The sequence below is a fragment of the Lissotriton helveticus genome, chromosome 10, assembly GCF_964261635.1.
Source record: "Lissotriton helveticus chromosome 10, aLisHel1.1, whole genome shotgun sequence".
NCBI lineage: Eukaryota > Metazoa > Chordata > Amphibia > Caudata > Salamandridae > Lissotriton > Lissotriton helveticus.
The window spans coordinates 856,751,157-856,772,431 of record NC_136071.1 but is presented as its reverse complement, the minus strand read 5'-3'; the positions used below and the strand labels follow the sequence as shown (position 1 = coordinate 856,772,431).

At 43.4% G+C, this 21,275-nt stretch overlaps 1 protein-coding gene across 1 annotated transcript in view; it reads left to right on the top strand.

Annotated features, from left to right (window-relative positions):
• HIBADH (3-hydroxyisobutyrate dehydrogenase) overlaps positions 1-21,275 on the top strand; it is a 523,510-nt gene that overhangs the window by 407,560 nt on the left and 94,675 nt on the right. The gene's annotated exons all lie outside the window — the stretch shown is intronic.

Genomic DNA, 21,275 nt, shown 5'->3' with positions numbered 1-21,275 from the left:
ACGTCCGAGGGCGGAGGGAGGCCTGGCGGTACCTGATTTCGAGCTATATTATCTAGCCGCACAATTTCAGGGGCTTACTCAGGCAGTAGCACTGGAATTCAGGGGCCCTGAAAAAGACTGTGAACCAGATGTACCTAGACGTGCTGGCATTTACCATACTCCAACAGAAATTGCATATGAACTCGCTGTCTATTGAGGAACGCACTTTGAGGCTTTGCTGGAAACGTTACCATAATAGAATTAAAATGCAGTGCCCTTATGCCCCGGAGATACCTTTAGGTATGTGCTCCGCCCTACCGCATGGCGGGAACTGGCTGGCCCTCGCAGAATGGGAGTCTGTTGGATTGCAGGTAGTGGGCGACCTCTATGAAGATGGAACTTTGTTACTGTATGGAGAGTTGCAGGAGAGATTCGGGCTCCCGCGTGGACACTATTTAATTCATACTGCCTTGATAGCTGCCATACAAAAGTACTGGGGCGGGGGACTGTCGGAACCGCCGGTGAGCTCAGCATGCCAATATGTAGTAATGGCGGCAGGCACCTACAAAGCTGTCACCTGCTTATACAAACGTATGCATGGGGAGGGCTCACTGCCACTGCAGAAATGACATGACCAATGGGCATTAGACATTGATAGGGACATACCGGACTTGGCCTGGTCGCAAATAGTCAAAAGAGCGTGGAAGAGCACTAGAAATGACGGTAAATGAGGGACAAACATAGTGGATTGACCGAGGGCGTCTTTTTACGAGCGGCAACACAGTAAAATACAGGTCGACAGATTATAAAAGAACAGGTCTCTTTATACTGAGAAGATCAGGCTCATGAGTTTCAGGCAATACCAAACAATAGCTGACACACCATAGATATAACTTCTACAGATCAGCCCCTGATGAAGGTACCAGTGGGTACCGAAATGCATTGGGCAAGGAGTGAAAATATTTGATTTGTAATTGTGAAAATATCAAAGCTATTGAATGATGTATTGTGATTACATGAAGTCTGAAAATGTAAAGTGATTATATGATGAATTTTATGTTGAAAAAATCAAGATAACAGATTATGAAAATAAATAACTGTTGAACAACTGTTAAAATTGAGAAAGAGTTAAAACACTTAAGGTGTGGGATTAACACCAAGTGCACAGTGCGCAACTGGATGAGTTCGATACCCATCATAATAGAGCACTAGAAATGCCAGATTTCAATTGATCCAATTTTTTACTCTGCATAGGGCTTACCTCACCCCAGCGAAGATCAACCAATATATTTATTTGGACACGGCGCAGTGCCCCCGCTGCAGACTTGTGGACGCGGGCCTTTTACATATGTTATGGGACTGCCCGCACTTGGGGGCTTATTGGGCTGACGATATGGCATTATTGTGTGATGTTACGGAACGGCAGATTGCTCTGGATAAGGGTACCTGTTTATTACATTGGTTCCCCTACACTAGCAAGACTCGGTACCTCGCGAAACTCATACAGGCCATGCATCACTAGCTCAAGTACATCACTCACAATACAAGGAGGTAGGAAGCACCAAACAAACAACAGAGATGTTGGTCCTTTTTCCGGAATATAAGTCACAAGGGCAGCATGACACGCTCAACCGTGGCAACATTCTTAAACTAATGGAACATATTCCCAGCCTGGAGGGAATAAGTACTAAGGACTTAATCTCGGTTGAATTCTTGCCCGCCGCAAATCCAAATAGCCCGGAGGGGACCAAGACCACCTGGTCTTCCAACAATGTCGCGGAGTCTACTGCAGCAGAAGCAGAGCAATTTAAGACCTGGGGCATCAAGCTAGACCCCATACTAAAACCAGCCTACCCCTTCAGAGGAGGACAAGCTCAAAATTGGAGGCAAGACAGGCAAACACCCTTAGCATCCTTAAAGGCGCCTTGGGAAGCTTGCCCAAAAAAAAGAGAGAACATACACTGGCAGCGTCCGGAAGACAGGCTGAGGGCGGTAGTGGGCTCTGAACCAGCACTCACATCAAGCGGGAGAAGTCCAGTGCAAAAGCACCATCAGATCCGCACTCCCATCATGACTAAGCCCCTGAGAGAAAGTCCGCCAATTAAAAACACACGCAGCCTTCGGGGATGGACAGAAGCGAGCACAAGGGGGGGGGGGCTACATCAAAATCGAGCACTAACAAGAGAAATTCTCTCTCGAACGATCTTCATACGTCCTGAAGAGGACTGATGCCACCAACAAATGAGAGATGGCATAAAGGGCAGTGTACCATCCATAGGCATCTGTTCTTGGAATATAAACGGCCTAATCTAAAAAATGGATGACCCAGACTTCCAAAAGTACATCTCTCTATTTGATATAGTAATGCTGCAGGAAACCTGGCTCACATCTACTCAACACATCACGGGCTTCACTGGCTATTCAACAGCAGCAGTTAGAACCAATAGATTTGGCCACCAGTCAGGAGGCCTGGCTACATATATATCCAACACAACAATATCGTCCGCAGTTCTCATGAACTCGTCCACATCCTCAAGCTTACCAGTAAAAATCAAACTGAAGCTCTGTAACAAAGAAGAAGAGATATGCCTTGTCAATGCATACGTCCACCCTAAACACAGAGGTAAAGACTCCAACACAATTTCTAATCAACTCACGGAGTATATCTCCCAGATGGAAAAGCCACTCTTTCTCCTGTCAGGGGACTTCAACCAAAACCTCCTTGGCTCATCAGCAGAGGAAGAGGTCCTGGCTCTGAATAAAATTTACACCATACCACCACAAAGCTCCCCGCAAAACAGGAGAAAGCACCAATACAATTCCTTTCTCAAAGACTTAGAACATTTAAATCTCCGGGCATTAAATGGTAGATTCATGACAGATCGTCCTCTAGTAGAAACATTCTACTCACAAACAGCCAGCTCCATCTTGGACTATACATTTGTCAGTCTGGCACTCTTCCCCTACATCTTGGAATTCAGAATGGGGGACAAGGGAGAAAGTGACCATTACAATCAGGCCAGACAAAACGTTAGGGGCGATCTATACCATCAATCGAAAAAGGATCAAATGCACACCAACTAACCTAACAACTCTGGCCGATACTGCCCTTCAACGATATAACACACACAAACCAAATTCAGCTGGGCATATCCCACACTGGGAGCAATACACAGGATCTTTGCTAAAAGAACTGGCAACCAAGACCCCGGCAAAAATGAACTTGCACAATGTGAGCAGTAAAACCAACTCAAAAAAAGGACAGAGAGCAGAATTAAGGCAGCATAAAAGATTAGTAAATTCGACCTTACGAATGCTAAGATCAGCCCCCGACAACGCACAGCTTCGGACAGTGTTGAAGAAACAAAGAACTGAGCTCAAAAGCATAAAATGGAACATAAAGAAAGACGCTGAAAATGAGACATGGGCAAAATTATTACACGACAGCAAAAGTAGTAACAGCGCACGCTTTTGGCAATCAACAAACAGGATCCTACGACCACAGCATAAAGAACTAGGCTCACACATTCTGGAAGAGTCATGGAGCAATTACCTCTCTAGCCACTTCAATGACCAGCCGGAAAACGCAGGAGCGCAAAAAACGAATACCACAGAGCCTCACTCCACAATGTTCGCGCTGAAGGCCCTGACCAAGAGAGAGCAAAGCCTACCCAAAAACATCTCGGATACAACAGCCGGCCAGCAAATAGCAATTATAAAAAAACAGATTCGCAAGGGCAGGAAGGAAGGTGCTCCGGGTCCAAACGGTATTCCGCCAGCCCTATTTAAGGAAAAGATCACAGAATGGGCTACCAACATGCACCCGCTATTCTCGGAAGTAAGACTCTTAAACAAAATCCCAGAATCTTGGAGAGGGTCGACGATTGTCCCCATATTAAAAAAAGGCGACAAAATGGACCCTAACAACTACCGACTAGTAGCCCTCCTCGATAATGAGGCAAAATATTTTGCGGGAACTCTCTTAGAGGAAATTGCGCTATGGGCGGATTCAAATCAGATCATACCATTGAACCAGACCAGTTTCCAGAAAAATACTGGAACAGCTACCAATATTCTGGCCATCTCTCTAATGATCGATGCAGCAAAAACAAAAAAACTGCCGCTGCATATGTGCTACATCGATTTCAGTGCAGCGTTTGATAACATCGAGAGAGGCAGACTTTGGGAGAAACTGGCAGAATGGGGAATACCGCAGCTGATTCTAAGCATGCTGAAGCTTCTACACTCTGATACCTGGGTGCAGGTGAAGCTAGGAGGCGGCACACACCTGTCATCTAAAGTTCGAACCACCAAAGGCCTGAAGCAAGGGTGCGTGCTTGCCCCAATACTGTTCAATCTGTTTATGGCGGATTTATCAGACTCACTCAACACATGCAACTCCATTCCCAGAGGCTGGGGGGGGAAACCTTGAGCAACCTGCTGTACGCGGACGACGTTGTGCTACTTAGCCATACCTACACCGGCCTCCAGCAGCTTCTGATCCAAATGCACAGCTACGCCACGGAAAACAAACTTAAAATAAATCTGAGCAAGACACGCACCATGTCGATCAACACCAAGAAGAAGCCTCAGAAGTCAAGGGCACTAGGCGGTCAAAAAATAGAGTCGGCACTTGTTTACAAATACCTGGGAGTTCTCTTTGACAGAGATGGCACCTTTGCACAACAAAAGCAGGAAGCAAAAAGGAGAGGGGTGTGCATCGCCGTTACACTAAAAAACATAGCCAATCAACTGATGGGGCCAATTCTAACCCCCTATCTGAGAGTTATCCAGGCTAAGCTACTCCCCTCTATCTGTTATGGCAGCGAGGCGCTTCGTGGGAGAGACTCCAAGAACCTGGACACATTCCAGACAAAAGCCTATAGAACAATGTTTTCACTTCCGTCCTACACATCGCCGGCCCAACTTAGGCTGGAATTTGATTTGCAAAAGCAAGCCCTTGCCAGACAGGGAGCGTACATCAACTGCTGCCACAAACTCCGTTCGGCCCCCACCAACACTCTAAACTCGCTGCTATGGCAAGACATTCAAAATAGGGATATATCTCAGGCAAGATCCTACCTGAAGACCGCTCTGGTGGCTACTAATCTAACTGTGATTTGGGACATGCAACTTGGGCACAACCCATTCAAAAAACTAGTCTGGAAAACTGTTAAAACACTATCCTTACTAGAGGACAAGGCCACATTCGCCAAAAGAAATCATGCCTGGATGTCATTAAACTCTTATAAAACGCTGACACCACAACCTTACTTCAGCCAGGGTTATCCTAAGACAACAAAACTGAAGTTCTTGAAATACAGACTAGGGGTTCTGCCCAGCAGAGAGTATCTTCCACCATGGCTCAGGAGTAATGGCCACGAGGTTTGTCCGTTTTGTAACACAGACAAGGGCGATATACTTCATCTGACCTGCCTTTGCGAAGAGCTACGGCCAGCCCGTCAACAGCTCTTAAAGGCCCAGCTTAAGCAGCTAGGGACTTGTACGAGAAGGCAAGCGGTCCTCGCCTGCCTGAACCCTTCGAACACGAAACTGAATTGCAGATACGTTAAGTTCCTTGCAATGATCGAGCAAAAACTGTCAAAATAAAAAACTTTAGATCATTGACACAGACAACATGTAGGCGGCCTACGGGACTCACGGGAACACGCTGCTCCGCCATAAAGACAATTGTTCCTGGCTAATCAGACTGGGTTCCTCTGTGCATGCTTTTTAATGACGATAACAATGTACAAATTTTAATGATATTTTAAAGTCCATTTTCTACTGTTTTGTACTACGCTTTGCACTGGTTTTAATTAACTATGCACAATAAACTTACTTACTTACACTAGCAAGACTAAAATAACCAGTACATTTTTAGATCTGGGACTGGTACTAGCTAAAAGGGAAATCACACTTCACTTGAAAGACGCAGGATGGCCGACTTTTGCTAGATGGAAAGCGGCGCTGCTTACATGGGCAGGGAGTGAAAGTGTAATTCGCCTGCAACAAGCCCAACAGTCCCTTAATGAGAAGGCACTAGATGCAGCCCGGGTGTGGGAGACCCTAGTTATTGAATTGAAGGCTATAGATGCGGACTCTGGATCAGACCTGAGTGTGCAATCGGGAGGTGGGACTTAGCGGATGATTGCGCCACTATGGGAGAAGGAATGGATGAATGCGCCCCCCCTTTCCCAAAGTAGTCATGCTCTTCTATAGTGCTATGTATATGGTACCTTGTACAGATATATTGCTCCAATTTGTTGTAGAGATTAGTTACGCTGTGATAAGCGACATGCCGGTGGGGGAGGAAGGATTGTGGGAGGGAACGGGAGGGTAAGTAGTTGATTTCACACTATATATAGCTCTACAGCACATGTATACCTATGTAACAGACGGATTTCTTACTATTATTTTCGAGGTATAGAGGTTATATAAGTGCTGATTAACAGTTGTTTATATTTATCCTGGCCTTCCCACTGACTGTACCGTCATAAGCCGTCTGCTTTTATCATATTTTGCGATAATACTGAAGAGCCTGTCTGAATGCATTTAACTACTGAGTTTGTTGTTTTTGGTTGAAAATCAAGATTTAAAAAAAAAAAAAGGTGGATTTTTGGTGTTTACCTTAAAGAAATAAGATTGCTGCAGCTCCTGAGGCCTGTAAAAGAGGCGTGAAGGTAGCTACAACATAATATATTCTGAAGATTTGTGTAGGGATTTATTTGCGTTGCTTTAATCTTACCTTTTAAGAACTGCAAGTATCACCCACAGAGTTAGCTCTATTTTAATTTTGACTAGCTGTGTGGTATATTCTCTTTGCATCTGTCCATGGTTCATGGCTAGACAGTTTCCAAGTTTCAATCTTTTTCCATTCACCTTGCAACCTGTAAGTGTACCAACATATCATAAAAATTCATTAACTAATGATATGAGGACGTTGGTTCCCAGTGATGAAGAAAAAGACTATTCAAGGAGCATAAACTAAGGAGGAAGAAAATGTATGGCTTTGAGACAAACTACAGGTTTGCACTTATAGTCTAAGCATATGAAGTGGAGTGCCAGTGTGTCTGTGTAGATGGAGACACGCTTTCAACTATGCATCTCAGTATATGCTTAGATCAGACGAGAGACCTAAAACACGCCTACGCTATACTCTACCACCTCACACCATTCACCCAAACTGTAGGTGTCACAGATTTACCATATTGCGGATTATTTCAATCCAATCGTAGTGGTAATTAAACCCTGTTAAGTTTTGAATATACGTTTCATTTTTGTGGAAAATGTATTTTCAAAAATATGAATATTATAACTTTTACTACAGGTATATCAAATATGTTTATGCTATGACAAAGTCTGACGTGTTTTCCATTGTCATTATTTGGGTGCAGCATGCTCCATTTTTCTTGAATCAACACAGCAGCAAGATGAGAACACGATAGTGGATAAAATGCAAAGGATTTGGCATGGATGAGGTAAAATTATAAAGAATATCATACAATGCCTTAAGGGGTTTTCAGTCCACGAAAATGTATCCTACCATGTAATAACACAAAAGGCTAAATTTAACGTAAGGTGATCTTAGGTTGTCTGGATGACAATGGTTCTGCTATAGTTCCCTTCCTACCTTAACTCTGTTACTGATCTACTCAAGAGTCATGCTGCTATTTTTCGTACTGTGAAAGGGATATTTTTGCCCTCTCGTTAGGAGTGTGGGTGATTCCAGGAAGCCAGTGTAGGCCGGATATATAACATTTTAGTTCGTAAAAACTGGTTGCAAATTGCACGACTTTTTCGAATGGACATGAATGTTTTGTGAGTTGACTTGTGTACTAATAGGTCAGTTTACAAAATTCAGAATCGGAATGGGTTGTAATCCAACCTACTTCATCAGTTTACATGAGGTAGGTCACAAATTGCCTGTTTGGATGCCAGCACAGGGATGGTAGTCTGCTGTGGTCAGTAGACTACCATGTGTGAGATTGCATTTGGGTAAACTTTTTCCCCTGAACAGAAAGCAGGGCTGATTATTGAAAGAAGCTTTAAAATAAAAATAAAAGTTTGTGACATGCGAGTGATCCCCTGGAAAACTGCCTACTCCACAACAGACTTTATCTAAAGATTCTCGAAGGAGTTCCAAGGGGCCACCTCGCAAATCAAGCTTTTTCAATGTTTGCCAGCAATAATGTGCAAAACATTGTAAGGAATCGCTATTTAGAAGGCAGGCCCTAAATATCTCCCTTCCAAATAGTGATTCCTTATGCGTTTTTAAACCAATTTTGTTATTCAGTATGCATTACTGAATCACAAGATGGGTGTAGTATGGTTGCAATCCGAGGATTTTGAAGCTTGCAAGCTTTGCAACTGCACAATGGCTTTGTATGTATTGACAACTGTGGGAGGGATATAGAATAGCATTCGGACACAACGGGAGCTGCTACTTCTGATAAAGTGGAGACACATGTATTACCACACACTCTTGCCAACACCCATGGCAGACAGTATGAAAAAGACTAATGGAGCTGTGGCTGTACAACCCTCTTGCAACAGAGGGAGAAGAATCAACAGAACAGGGAAAGACTTAAGCCAATTTTTGATCCCCCTCAGATTTATTTATTGCACTTGATTTTGTTATGAAGAAGTTAATTCTTATTTACCTATCTGATTCGGTCACACTTTCCTTTGACTTTTGGTAATGGCGGATATATTGGCCTAGACAATCAGAATATTTTATTTTTATTTGAAGAATTTTATATAGCGCTGGCTAGACCCGGAGGTATCTGAGCGCTTTACAAGAGGACCGTTGCGTTACAAGTTACGTTGGTTACAAAAGCATATTAAGGTACAGTAAACAAAAAATAATGTTGCGAGAATTCGTAGGAGGGAGGGGAGGAAGGAGCCATAGCAGGGAGACGAGGAAGAACTGTGCCCAATGTCCGGCTGGGTAGGTGACTGTCGAGGGGGAAACCAGGGCCAATCTCCTCTATAGCTATCTAAAACCTCCACCGTGCATCAGCCATGTTGCTTAGGTCTCAGCGTTCAGGAAAAACAGTTTTGAATAGTTACATAGGCTACATTTGCATAGTCAAGTAGCGGAAGAACATGTCCCTACTAGAGGATAGAGGTAAAAGAAGGGGTTGGGGGGGGGGGAAGAGTATAAAACCAATCGGAGAAGGAGCTGGGGGCTGCCATTTAGGCTGCCAAGGAAACAAAGGCAGAGGCAGCTGCCATGCTAAGGCCAGGCATGTCATGCCCAGGCCTCTGTAGATCCCTGTGTAGGCGTTGATGCGGTAGTTGGTCTCAGCCATGATGAAGCCCTGCTCGTCGGAGGCAGCAGACAGCTCGGACCCCCTGGATGCCATTTAAATGCCAAGACATGTGAAGTAAAAGCAGCGGGACTTCCTCTATGACTATGTCCAAAGGAGCTGTCAATTTGCTCTTTTTGTAATTTGACACTACTCACAGATAGCCTAGCATTTCATGTCATTAAACTTGCATAATTTATAGTGAATTGCTGATGCCTAGCAGGTCAGGCCAGGGTTATTATAACCACTGGCTACCAATACAGATAATTTAATCGATTGTAGTGTGCCCATGAGCAACTAAAATAAACTAAAGAGTTCTTGTTAAAGTACATGGAACTATTGTGAGGATCCCTACCGAACAACTTTTTGGAGTTAAACCTCTGATTGCTGCACAAAATACCTCCAATTTGGCAATTGAGGACTTGTTTCGTTGGCCAGGGAGTTGCACAATAAGGTGTTGCTTGTTTGTCAAAATCCTTATTGACACCATCCTAGCACAGCAAGGGCCAACAGGCGAAAGCACACCCGAAATTATTCAAGTCACCTTGGTTCCTGAATTTCCTATGGACTCCTCTCCCCGCTGACCATTGACCAACCGTGATGTTCAGCAGCCAGTGTTCAGTTTCTGATTTTGGAGCTTGAGCACCCTATCTGGTTTGGTCAGGCTGTCTAACTTTGGCTGAGCCTGAGTTGTTAGTTTTATGCAGTGCACTATTCAGTTGCTCTCGATTACTAATCCTTTTCAAGTGACATGTTTTCTGAGCCCCTGTGGTTCATATCTACGCTGCCACTCATGTTCTAGCAGTACATGATGCTTTATGCATATTCCGTACGCAACACATAGCAAATTACCAAAGACCCTGAGAATATGAAGGAAATTAAGGGCACATATTGGTTTTTCCTTCATGTTTGAAATTGTACGTGACCTGGATAGACCTCAAAATAAGATCTCTACAAAGGAGCAGGAGTTTGACCCTCTTCTGTGAGCGCAGGTAGAGTTTGTCAAGCTGTACAAAACTCTGCTGAGATCAATATGTGCTTCTACATTTAGGTTACTTCCCTTTCTCTTTAAAAACACTGACTAGTACAACCAGTACTCATCGCAGTTCAGAAAGCAAGGTTTCCAAAGATATAGCTTTATTAAAAAAAAACTTTTTATTTACTTTTTTAGTTTCTCGTTCATATATTGGTACATGCAAGGTGAGTTGCCGTTATATTAATTGTCGTAGATCATGTACATGCATTGACAGTATTTAGTACAGCCACTGCGTTTCCTCTAATCAAGCGATTGCTTTTTGTCAATTTATTGTATCCTATATTTCAGTTTAGCCGTTTTTGTTGCGAGGTCTGCTTCTAGTTGTGGATCAGTGTGAACTGTCTTCATTAAACGATAGTTTTTCATGGTCATTCTGAGAGAGAACACCCGCTCACGATATTTGTCCCCAGCACCCTTGAATTGAATTGCTGCATGTAACCAGCCTTTAGATCTCTTTATGAGCGCTGGGTGGTGTTTCTCACTTGGAGAACATGCCCCACACTACAGCTCTTTGTGTGGGACAACATATGGTTTACAACCAAACTGAATGATCAGCATACGTACAGATATGCCCAATAGTATAAAAACTAAACAAACTTCTTATGTAACATGAGTGTCAGAGGAACTAATAAAAGCTTGTAATGCTGCTGTGTTTAGTGTACCATCCCACTTCTCCAGTGAGGGCGGTGCAGTGGGGCGGGCGGGGTCTTGTAAAGACTGCTGGCCTAGCATATCTTGACCACCGCATCTTTTACAGGACGGGGCTCATGTTTGGAAGACCCACTGTATGTGAAGTAAGATCCTCAAAACTGAAGATAATGAATTCTTTTAATGTGCATAAGTTCCCTGTTAGGGTTTTATGGTTTCCAAACGCATTTTGTGTGCATATCTGCCTGTGGATGAAATGCCTTCCATGACATTCAAACGAAGCAGGAAAAAACATGTTTTGTTGTTGATATCCTTGCAATCTGGCGTGCAAGAAGCCAATTAATTTTTAAGCGCACAGGTAACTCCCAACTTTTGTTACCTAGCCTTTGGTAGGGGCATGAATATACAAGGGCATTTATTAGCAGGTTTGAGAAGTCAACATCAAACGAACGCATGAACTGCCAAACCAGGAACCAGCTAGCTGCCACAGACATGTATGGCAGGCTGAACGAGCCTTGTGAATGGGAACCTTGTTTTTGCTCGTGTGCCTTTTAATTTTGCAATAAAAATGATTTAAGTGGTTTCCTGTGGTGTAGAAAGGAAAATGTATGTGCATACAGTAAGTATGTTGTCGCGTTAATGCGGAGGGCCGCAGCTAATGCTGCAAACTGCAGGAAGCTTGAACATAACTAAGTCATGCCAATCCGGCCAGACACAAAAACGCTTCTATATACCTATAGAAGTATAAAACTACAAATCACAAAGGTGGTTCTGTGGTCTTGACACTACCGCAATTAGGCCTAATTACCCAGATTTTCTGATGGTTTTCTGACAAATGGTCATCCTAATGAGCTATGGAAGCACAATTCGGTAATGGTAAAAGATGGCGAGTTGCACCACATAGCAGTTTGTGTTTGAAGATTAACTGTTTAGCATTCATATTTTTTGGCCCTACTCATTTATTTGATTCCACTTGAAACATAAGTGTTTGTGGAGGTGAAAAAGTGCAGCTGCCAAAAGATTAACCAGCTGAGGACTAGTGTCGGCGTTAATTTCGCTCTAATAAATGTCTCCCCGATGCTCTTTGGAAGTCTGTAATCTAGAAAGGGAGCTGGTGACCTATGATGGATAGTACAGGATTGTGTTTGCAAGCATTGACTTCAGCCGTCGACTTCATTTGCTGCAGGTCAGATGACAGGATTAGCGTTAAAGGCCGCGATGTGGTTTGAATAAAAATAGCTTCAGGAGCAGGACGGAATCATTGCCGGGTATAAATGCCGTGATCTTTGCAATCATGTCGCACAGTAAATTTGAGGCTAACCAGATAACAAGACAACATTAAGCATTTAATGTGGATCAGGGTGATGCCGTGAAACCCTCAGAGCCATTCATCAGAACATTATTATTTCTTTGTTACAAGAAATTCTTTATTGCCTAAAGGTTGGACATTTCTGTGACCACAGGTTTGATGCTAAACGGAATATTTTCACTGAGAACGGTTCTTGGCTTTTTTTAAACAACCATCAGTTGTAAACATGCTTGAATAATGTAAAAATAGCTATAGGTGTGTGGACCATTTATTATCACAAATACATTAAAAAAAGACTGGCATGCTTTGGCAAATATAGATTTACCATTAGCCATGCAACATTCTTGTAAAACCTTGTTTCTGAAATTGAAAATGAATGTGCATGATAAGTGTGTTTATATGAGGTTGAATGTAGTGCTTTCCAATGTAGAACAATGAATGCAGTTTTGTTGTTCCATGAGGCAGGGAGATATTTCTAGAAAGCTTGTTCCGGCTCTCATATTGGTCATAACCCGTATGCAATAAGCTTGTCTGCCAGAGAGGCCTTTCGACCTGATTTAGATTGGTCAAAAGATATTGTAATATTTTTCCTATTCTAAAAGAATTGCTTTGAGAAAGTTCATGGATGTTCGCAATACAAAAACGAACATTAGCTGTTTTTCTCTCTAAGACATGATTAAAAACAACCCAGGATGGGAAAAAGTAGAATAAGAGACACCTTTGGAGAGCAAAGATCTTCCAAGGGCCTTATCCAACATGATAAAAAAAATAGTGCTTAACTAGACTCCATGGGGTTTACCTCAGGATTGGTACCCAGTCCTCTCATTGTCTCACTATGCATCACAAATATGGATATTGTTTCTTCGTTTAGGATATCATACCACCTTTGTTGATTGTACATAAATCTTTTTCATCCTTTCTCCTTTTTCACTCCAGCTTGTGTCTCAGACTGTCTCACTGCTATCTGTCACCAGGGCCGGACTGGGAACCAAAACCGGCCCTGGCAAAGTGCTTGGCCGGCCCCCCCACCCTCGGGGGGGGGGGGGCTTGGGGGGGTGCGACTGCGCTCTTTGCCAGAGCCTGTTTTCGGCTGATTTTGTTACAGGGCCATTTTCGCAGCAACGCTGCAAAAACGGCCCTGTAACAAAATCGGCCCCCAGGGGCCCAAAACCGGCCCCTTCCCTGTTAAAATCTAGATCGTGGCGTAAACATTATCGACGCCATCTTGCCTCCTTTCGGATCCATGCGTGCGCGTAAGCAGCAGCCATTTTGAATGCCATGACCCCTCTGCCAACTGCCGATAGCCAGCGCGTCTCATCCCCTCACACCCCGGCTTCGCAAGCACCCCCCCCCCCCCCCTTCGACAGCCCCCGGTCTTTCCTACTTGGCCCTAAACGCACCTCCAGCGCAACCCTGCCTCCGAGCCACATCCCGCGCTGAACCCCCCACACCCTTTCATCTCATTCATAAAACAGGCCCTTTGATAACCTCTTCCTCCTTGCCCGATTGTTCGGCCCGACCCCAGGCCATCACTTAGCCCAACAGATGCGGTTTATTGCCTCTACAGTAGGACCTCGCCTCACTTCAAAGGAGCGGGGATTAATCAATGCCCTCACACCCCTAGATCCAATCGATTACCCGCATTTCTGTTCCCAGCGGAATACCCCGCCGCGCGATAGCCATCATGCTGAGATTAGGGGTGGGGACTCCTACTGTAGATGTGTGGGAGCGGACCTGAACCGGGGATTCCAAAGACGCCTTTCTCCGTACTTCAAAGCATTACTAAGAATGTGTTGCATGTAATAAAGTAATAAACCAGTGTATAAGAGGCCAGGCCTCAGATGTTGGGAGAGCACCTCGAGAAGATACCCTGTTGTCTGATTTGACGTGTTCTGTTCCGTCGGAAATAAACTCCTGTTTCCTGCCTTCCAACCTCCAGCGCCTGCCTCTTTATTTGGTAAATCATAAGTTGGGTGAGAAGCGGCTAACGCCGGGCAAACCTAAAAAAGGGGTAAAACGGCCTGATCTGCCTGAACCCTTTTTCATCATCCCTTGCGGCGCACCGGGGGATTGCCCGATGCCCGCAACGGCCAGTCCGGGCCTGTCTGTCACTGCCTAGCTCTAGGGTCATTAATGCTAATCAGCCAGGGAGAGTGGGGCAGTGAACAGGTTTGCAAAGGGTAGGGACCCTTGAAGCTAGTTTGACTACAGGGCCTACCACTGATAAGTATAATTTATTTACATCTGGGGTACTTCCAATACACAACAAGTACACAAACTATTATATTGCATGCACAAGCTTACTTTTTGCATGCTATGCATTTATCTGTAAAAATTGCACTAGTGCGTCACTGGGGGAAATTCGTTTTCTCTGTTATTGCCCTGAAGAATGCCCAGGACCTTTTTATGCTAATAGAGTAGGGCAGAAACATGTCGGCGTTTTTAGGTTAGGGTCATAGGACCACAATATCCTGGTTACCCTGTATATTTCATTGTTTTTAACCATTCCCACGAATAAAGGGATACCTTGAGGTGGATGAGGATTTCTTATGTCTATTAGTAAATAACTCCCCAAAAACTAATTTCTTCAGAGAGCTCCCTGGAATAAGGTCGAGCCCACCCTGACCTTTAGGGTGAACCTGATGATGAAGCATGCCACTACTAAAGTGGGTGGGGGTTGTATATAAAAAAGATTTTTTCTTTTCCCACCCTTGAATGTGCTGGAGTACAGGTGCAACTTTATCTCCTCACTACACTGTTTAAAAGGGAGGATACTATGTAGGATTTTGGTTTTTTATGCTAATCGCCTCAAATTGGGTTCCTATATTTTCCATCTAAACCAGCATCCACCTCTCCAAGTGACCCAATGTCCTTTCCGACTGATATTCTGAAATATTCCTCCTCCCAGAAATCTTGAATTGCTCTTCAGCCCACACATGAGAATCCTACATACCCAGCACATCAACCTCAGCAAGATGCTAGTACACCTATATAAAATCCACCCTTGTATCCTTTTCAGCAAGCAAAAACATAAATTCACTCACTAATACTGCCCAAGCTTGATTACTAACATTGTTTACTACTTGGGCTACCTCATTACTCTAATGGCCACTTGAAAAGGTCATAAACATTGCCATCAGAACATTTTTCAGTCTACAGACACATTCCAACCTCAACATGCCACCATTAGGCTGACTGGCTATCTAACGAAACAGTGGTTTATATAAGCAACTGACGCTTGTTTTCAAGGAAATAAATGGCAAGGACCCTAACTAGATCTCTCACATCCTATCCTATATTCACCTACTCTGAACCTAAGACCAACTTAGCATAACCATTTAGGCATTCCAAGACCACACTCCACTGCCTTCAAGTTCTGGTCCTTCCACATCCTAGGCTCACTCCACTGGAACACCCTACCACCAAGTATTTGTGCATCTTTGTCTCTAAGAGTTCTGAACTGCATTGAAAAGTCATCTTTTGCAACTCAGTGTCCCAGCGAATTTACCCCACTCTAATATAAATGTGTTTTATACACTTGTTTTCAAAAGAAATTTTATAATGTTTCTCTCCTAGATGTGTGTGTCTGTGCCAATATTATACAAGACAAAAGCACAATTGATCAATACCCAACTACTGTCCTCTGTGTTTTATGAACGTTGCATGGGGCGAAACATTCTGTTAAAAATTGTATTACTGTTAAGTACATACATAAAAGAAACTATATGGAGAAGAAAGGACCGTTTTTTTCTGAATAGATTCCACGATGCAGTGGATTTTGAGTGCTTTCTTTATTGGCCCCACGTGTTAAATATTTTTCAGCATCCACAAAATTAAATGTTACCCTGAGACCTTCAAGGAAATTTGGGCAATTAATTGTGCTGACCCCTAAGGCGTATCAGAAGAAAAAGATCCTCTTTCAAAGGATTCATTTGCTTCCAGCAGTCAGCATGTTGATAACATGTTCGGGAGCATACGCTCACAAATCAAAAGTCAAATAAAAGGTTTGTAAATATGAACATCTTTTTGTAAACTATATGTAGAATTGATAGTGAAACATGCTTGAGACTCGGTGTTAAATGGCCAACCATATGTATCAGAGGAAGGGAGTAAGTTACCTGTATTCTTCTCTTTATGTAAATGTATTAAAATATACATTTCATTTCCCTTGTCATAATTTGTGACAGACTAGAACGGGTTTCTTTTGCTTTCATAAGTTTACAATTGATTGACTCCTTCTGTGTTTGAAAATATACAATACAGCCTTTGTACAGCAGAGATGGAAGTATTTAATCATAAAAGACATGATTGGCAAAGTCATACTGCTTAAAGTGGATGTGTTTTGACTACTGCAAGGATCTCTCTTGCGTTTCTGTGGGTATAATATCCTATATTATAAAAATTTTTATAATGTTTTAGACTGTAACTGATCTTGAATGTCTACTCCTATAGTAAGATATCTGGCCACAATTCTGTATTTACCCTGAAAACTGTACAACATTTTAGGACTGATTTTGTGTAAAATCCAGTCTTTATGTGATTGATTTAACAAAATACGAAAAATCAGTATCCTGCAAAACTTGTGCTGTTAAGACTTGTTTCTTCAGGGTCCGTTCAAGGGTACAGTGGGCAGGAATTGCGCCGTGTTTTTAAGCTCTCCAGGCAAAATAACATCTTGTGTGATAGAGTGCTCACTATACCCCCAAAAAGGTAATTTTCCTGCCTTTTGCAGCAGTTTGCCACCACTATTATTTTAAACAATTATATATTTGAGTGTTGCATCTTCAGGAGCAACCTCTCCGTCACTAAAGCCACCTCCCCCTCCCTTACTTCCTGTGAACTCCTCTGCCTCGACATCGCCAGCGAGGGCAAACAAGTTTGTGCCTTTCATCTCATCTACCATCCGCCTGGTGACAACCTCACATTCACTCAACAACTCATGGACACGATCACATCCAATGCCGGTCGGCAGACCAGCCAAGTCTACCTGGGTGATTTTAATCTCCACTGGAACGATCAGAAAGACGCAGTGGTGAATAGCCTCAAAACTTTCCTTAATGCGCTTGACCTCACCCAAATATGCGATAGACCAACACATGACAAAGGCTCGATACTTGATCTCATCATCGCCAAAGAGGACTCTACCCAACTGGAGGCGATCCAACCCTGTGACTGGTCAGACCACCACATTATCACCTTCTTTATCAACAAAAAAGTTAAACTTAACGCGGCTCAACCTACCAAATCCAAAACCTGGAAAAGGGACATGAAGAATCTTAACCCCAATTCCCTGCCTCCCCATATCGGCAGTCTCCTCCTTCCCCCATCAGGTGCCTCGGATGTTCAATCATTGACCGATCACTACCTTGATTCTATGAATTCAATAGTCAACGAAGCCGCCCCACTGCAACTGAAGAGAATCTCCACCAAGATTTCCAACCCTTGGTATGACGGCAGACTCAATGATGACAGGCGTGCTATGCGAATGGCAGAGCGCACCTGGAGATCCGACCCCTCATCACTGCATCTCAAAACGCTTAAGAACAAGAGAAATGCCTACTTTAGGAAAATAAAGCGTGCAAGTCTGACTTCTTTAGCCGCCAGCTGGACCAAGCAAAAAACAGGCCAAAAAAGCTGTTCGAACTAATCAAAACTCAAACAAAGACACAACCCTTACAACCAAACAGCACAACAAGCGATACCCCACACTGTGAAGCCTTTTCTGCTTTCTTTAAGCTAAAGACCGACAACATAAGAAATGACCTCATCATGGATGTAAGCCGATTCCCCAGTCACACCAGAATGACTAACACTCAACCTAAAAATAATGCATCATGGTTGTCCTTCGACACCTACTCGGAAGAAGCAATACACAAACTGCTCGGCACCCTGAAGCCCTCTAATCACCACATAGACCCCCTACCTGCCAATGCTGTAAAAGACTTCATCCCCCTGCTCCTCCCACTCTGGACCAAAATCATTAACAGCTCCCTTCAACAAGGTCTCATCCCAGACTCCCTCAAGGTGGGGCAAGTCACGCCTATACTCAAGAAGCCTACAGCTGACCCGTCTGACCTGAACAATTACCGCCCTATCACTAATATTCCCACCCTGGCCAAACTGCTGGAAAAATGTGTCCAACTAACAAAACACATTGACCAATATGACCTCCTCAACGCTCATCAGTCAGGCTTCCGAGCGAATCATAGCACGGAAACGGCCATGACGCACATAATCGATGACGCCCTCCAAATTCTAGATCGCAATGAATCCTGCCTCCTCATCCTTCTTGACCTCTCTTCAGCATTTGACACGGTCAAACACGAGAACTTACTGGAGCTGCTAAGCACTAGAATGGGTCTATCGGGAACTGTTCTCAAATGGTTTACTTCCTTCCTCTATAACCGGACTCAGAAGTTCAAGATTGACAATGTGTTATCTACTCCTGTGCCAGCAGATCTAGGTGTCCCACAAGGATCATCCCTCTCCCCCACACTGTTCAACCTCGTCATGGAACCGCTCGCCACCTTGCTCCAAGCATCCAATGTTCAATTCCATATGTACGCCGATGACACACAACTTTACCTAAAGCTACGATCCCCGGAAGATATCAAACTTCTGAATTCTACACTTAGTAACACTCAATCCTGGTTGGCCGTTAATCACCTCAAACTAAATGCTCTGAAAACTGAGTTTCTACTCATCTCACCTCCGGCGAAAATTACCACCACCCAAACCTGGCTCAATAACCTAACAGCACTCAATGTCCAACCTACCATCGTGGACTCTGCGAAATGCCTAGGCATCACACTCGACGCCAAGCTTAACATGCAACAGCACGTTATCAAAGCAACAAAAGGAGCTAAATTCCAAATCAACACACTGAGGAAACTTAAACCCTTCCTCCCAGCCAAGGACTTCCAAACGGCTGTACAAGCGTTAGTCATCCCTCGCATAGACTATGGAATTGTGGCCCTCAGCGGACTCCGGTTAGCCACAACAGCACCCCTAAGAGCCTCCCGGAACGCTGCCGCGAGACTCATCACTGGCTCACGAAAACATTCGCATATATCCCCAGACTTAAAATCTCTAAAATGGCTACCTTTTGAAGCCAGAATACAGCTAGAAATTGCCGTTATGACACACTCGGCCGTGCACCACAAGGCACCCAACTACCTTGCTCAAAAGTTGTCTATATCAAGTGGCTCGAGAACCAATAGAAGTACAAAAAACCTACTCCTGAAACCTCGTAGATTCCGGAAGGAAAAAACATATAAGCGCTCCTTTTCAGGAATGGCACCCAGGATCTGGAATGCACTCCCTCCTGAAACCAGGCTTAGCCCCTCCACTGCATTCTTCAAGAAAGAGGTGAAAACCATCCTCATGGCCAAGTTCACCTGAACTTTACAGGTGATGGATCAGAGTCTCTGCATCGCTGTGTATTGTTGAACTTTTGATCTCCTGATTGCCTCTTGACACTATACTCTTATGTGATTGTGACACTATTATGCTACTCTACTACTACCGATCACTATATGATACACTTTAGTTTGTTGATTCACCCTCACGTTGCCCCCACCCCTTGTTCGCTCTATCCTTAGAATTTGGTATAAGCCATCCCTACATCCAAAGTTTACCTGAACTCTGTGGTAGCGTGATCAATGTTTTTGCGCCATCTTATACTACTTGTTACCTGGATGTATATTGGTATGTGCTCTGTACACTACTGTTTTCCTTTTATGTTTAGTGACTATTATATTGTTCCCATTAGTTCTGTTCAGCCCTGTTTCCCCTACCCCTCTCTCTGTGAAGCGCTCTGATATCTGTAAAGATCTTGTTCGCGCTATATAAAACTTTGAATAAATAAATAAATAAATAAATACTGTAACAACGAAGGCATTTGACAATGCAGCCATGTTAGAAAGTTTAATAAGTACTTGACATTTGATTGGTACAGTAGTCCAATTTGGACATTGATAACAACAACTGTGCAGTATCTCATGGTTTTGGTCAATTTTTCTACGACCTCGTAGCTGTATCATTCCTGAACATATCTAATTCACTTTGATCTGTAAGGCTTTAATGATGGTTTTTGAGGTCAGACCTAACCTAGGGTTCTGTAAAAGAGTAAAGATTCTTTGATATTTGTACATAGCGGCAGCATCACTCTTATTTTAGAGTTGTCCAGGTTGATTAGGCCAAATTGTAGGTCCCCCACACAGTATTTTCAAGTTGAATACTGCTTGGCTTTGGTTCAAGAACGTGTATTCATGTAGTGAAACACTTGACATAGAAGAAGTTATATAGTAATTTCCCTCGTTACTAAGTTTTTAAACATTAGATTTCTACAGAGCTTCGGTGAGCACAAAGGGTGTGCCAGCGCTAAGAAGGATAATGACAAACTCTAGCTGTCCTGAGTGCTAAACAGTAGCTGGCATGTTCTCTTAATGCCCAACAGTGCATGGGCATCATAGCTCAGGGCTTTGGTGTTTTAATTTCTTGTTGAAAAATCCTGATACTAACATGGAAGAGCACCCACTTCATGACATAACCATCCTGGTACGTGGATGGGTATGCAACATGCTGCCTTAATTCATCAACTTTTGTTTAAAAAGGACCCCAGGATCCGGTAAACTCTGGACACCAAAATGAGTGTGAAGTAAAAAAAGAGGCCATCTTATAATTCTTGTCGTTAAGGATAGGCATGATGCGTGTTAAACAGCATTACATTATTAGAACACTGCTAGATAAAGGTGTACAACGTATCTGCACATTTCAGAATGTATATACTTTTTTTAATCTAAAGTGGCATGCTTCATTGTGGGGTCCCTCCATGTATGGGCATGCCATTCTGGAATCTGGATACAAGGTTACAAACCTTGCTTCCAAAATCCTATTGAATTGGTTGCAGTTTCGGTCTGTGCTAGTACCATTAACCTACCTCAAAAAGGGCCTTTTGTTTTGAGATTGCCTTTTCATGCCATGAGATGTA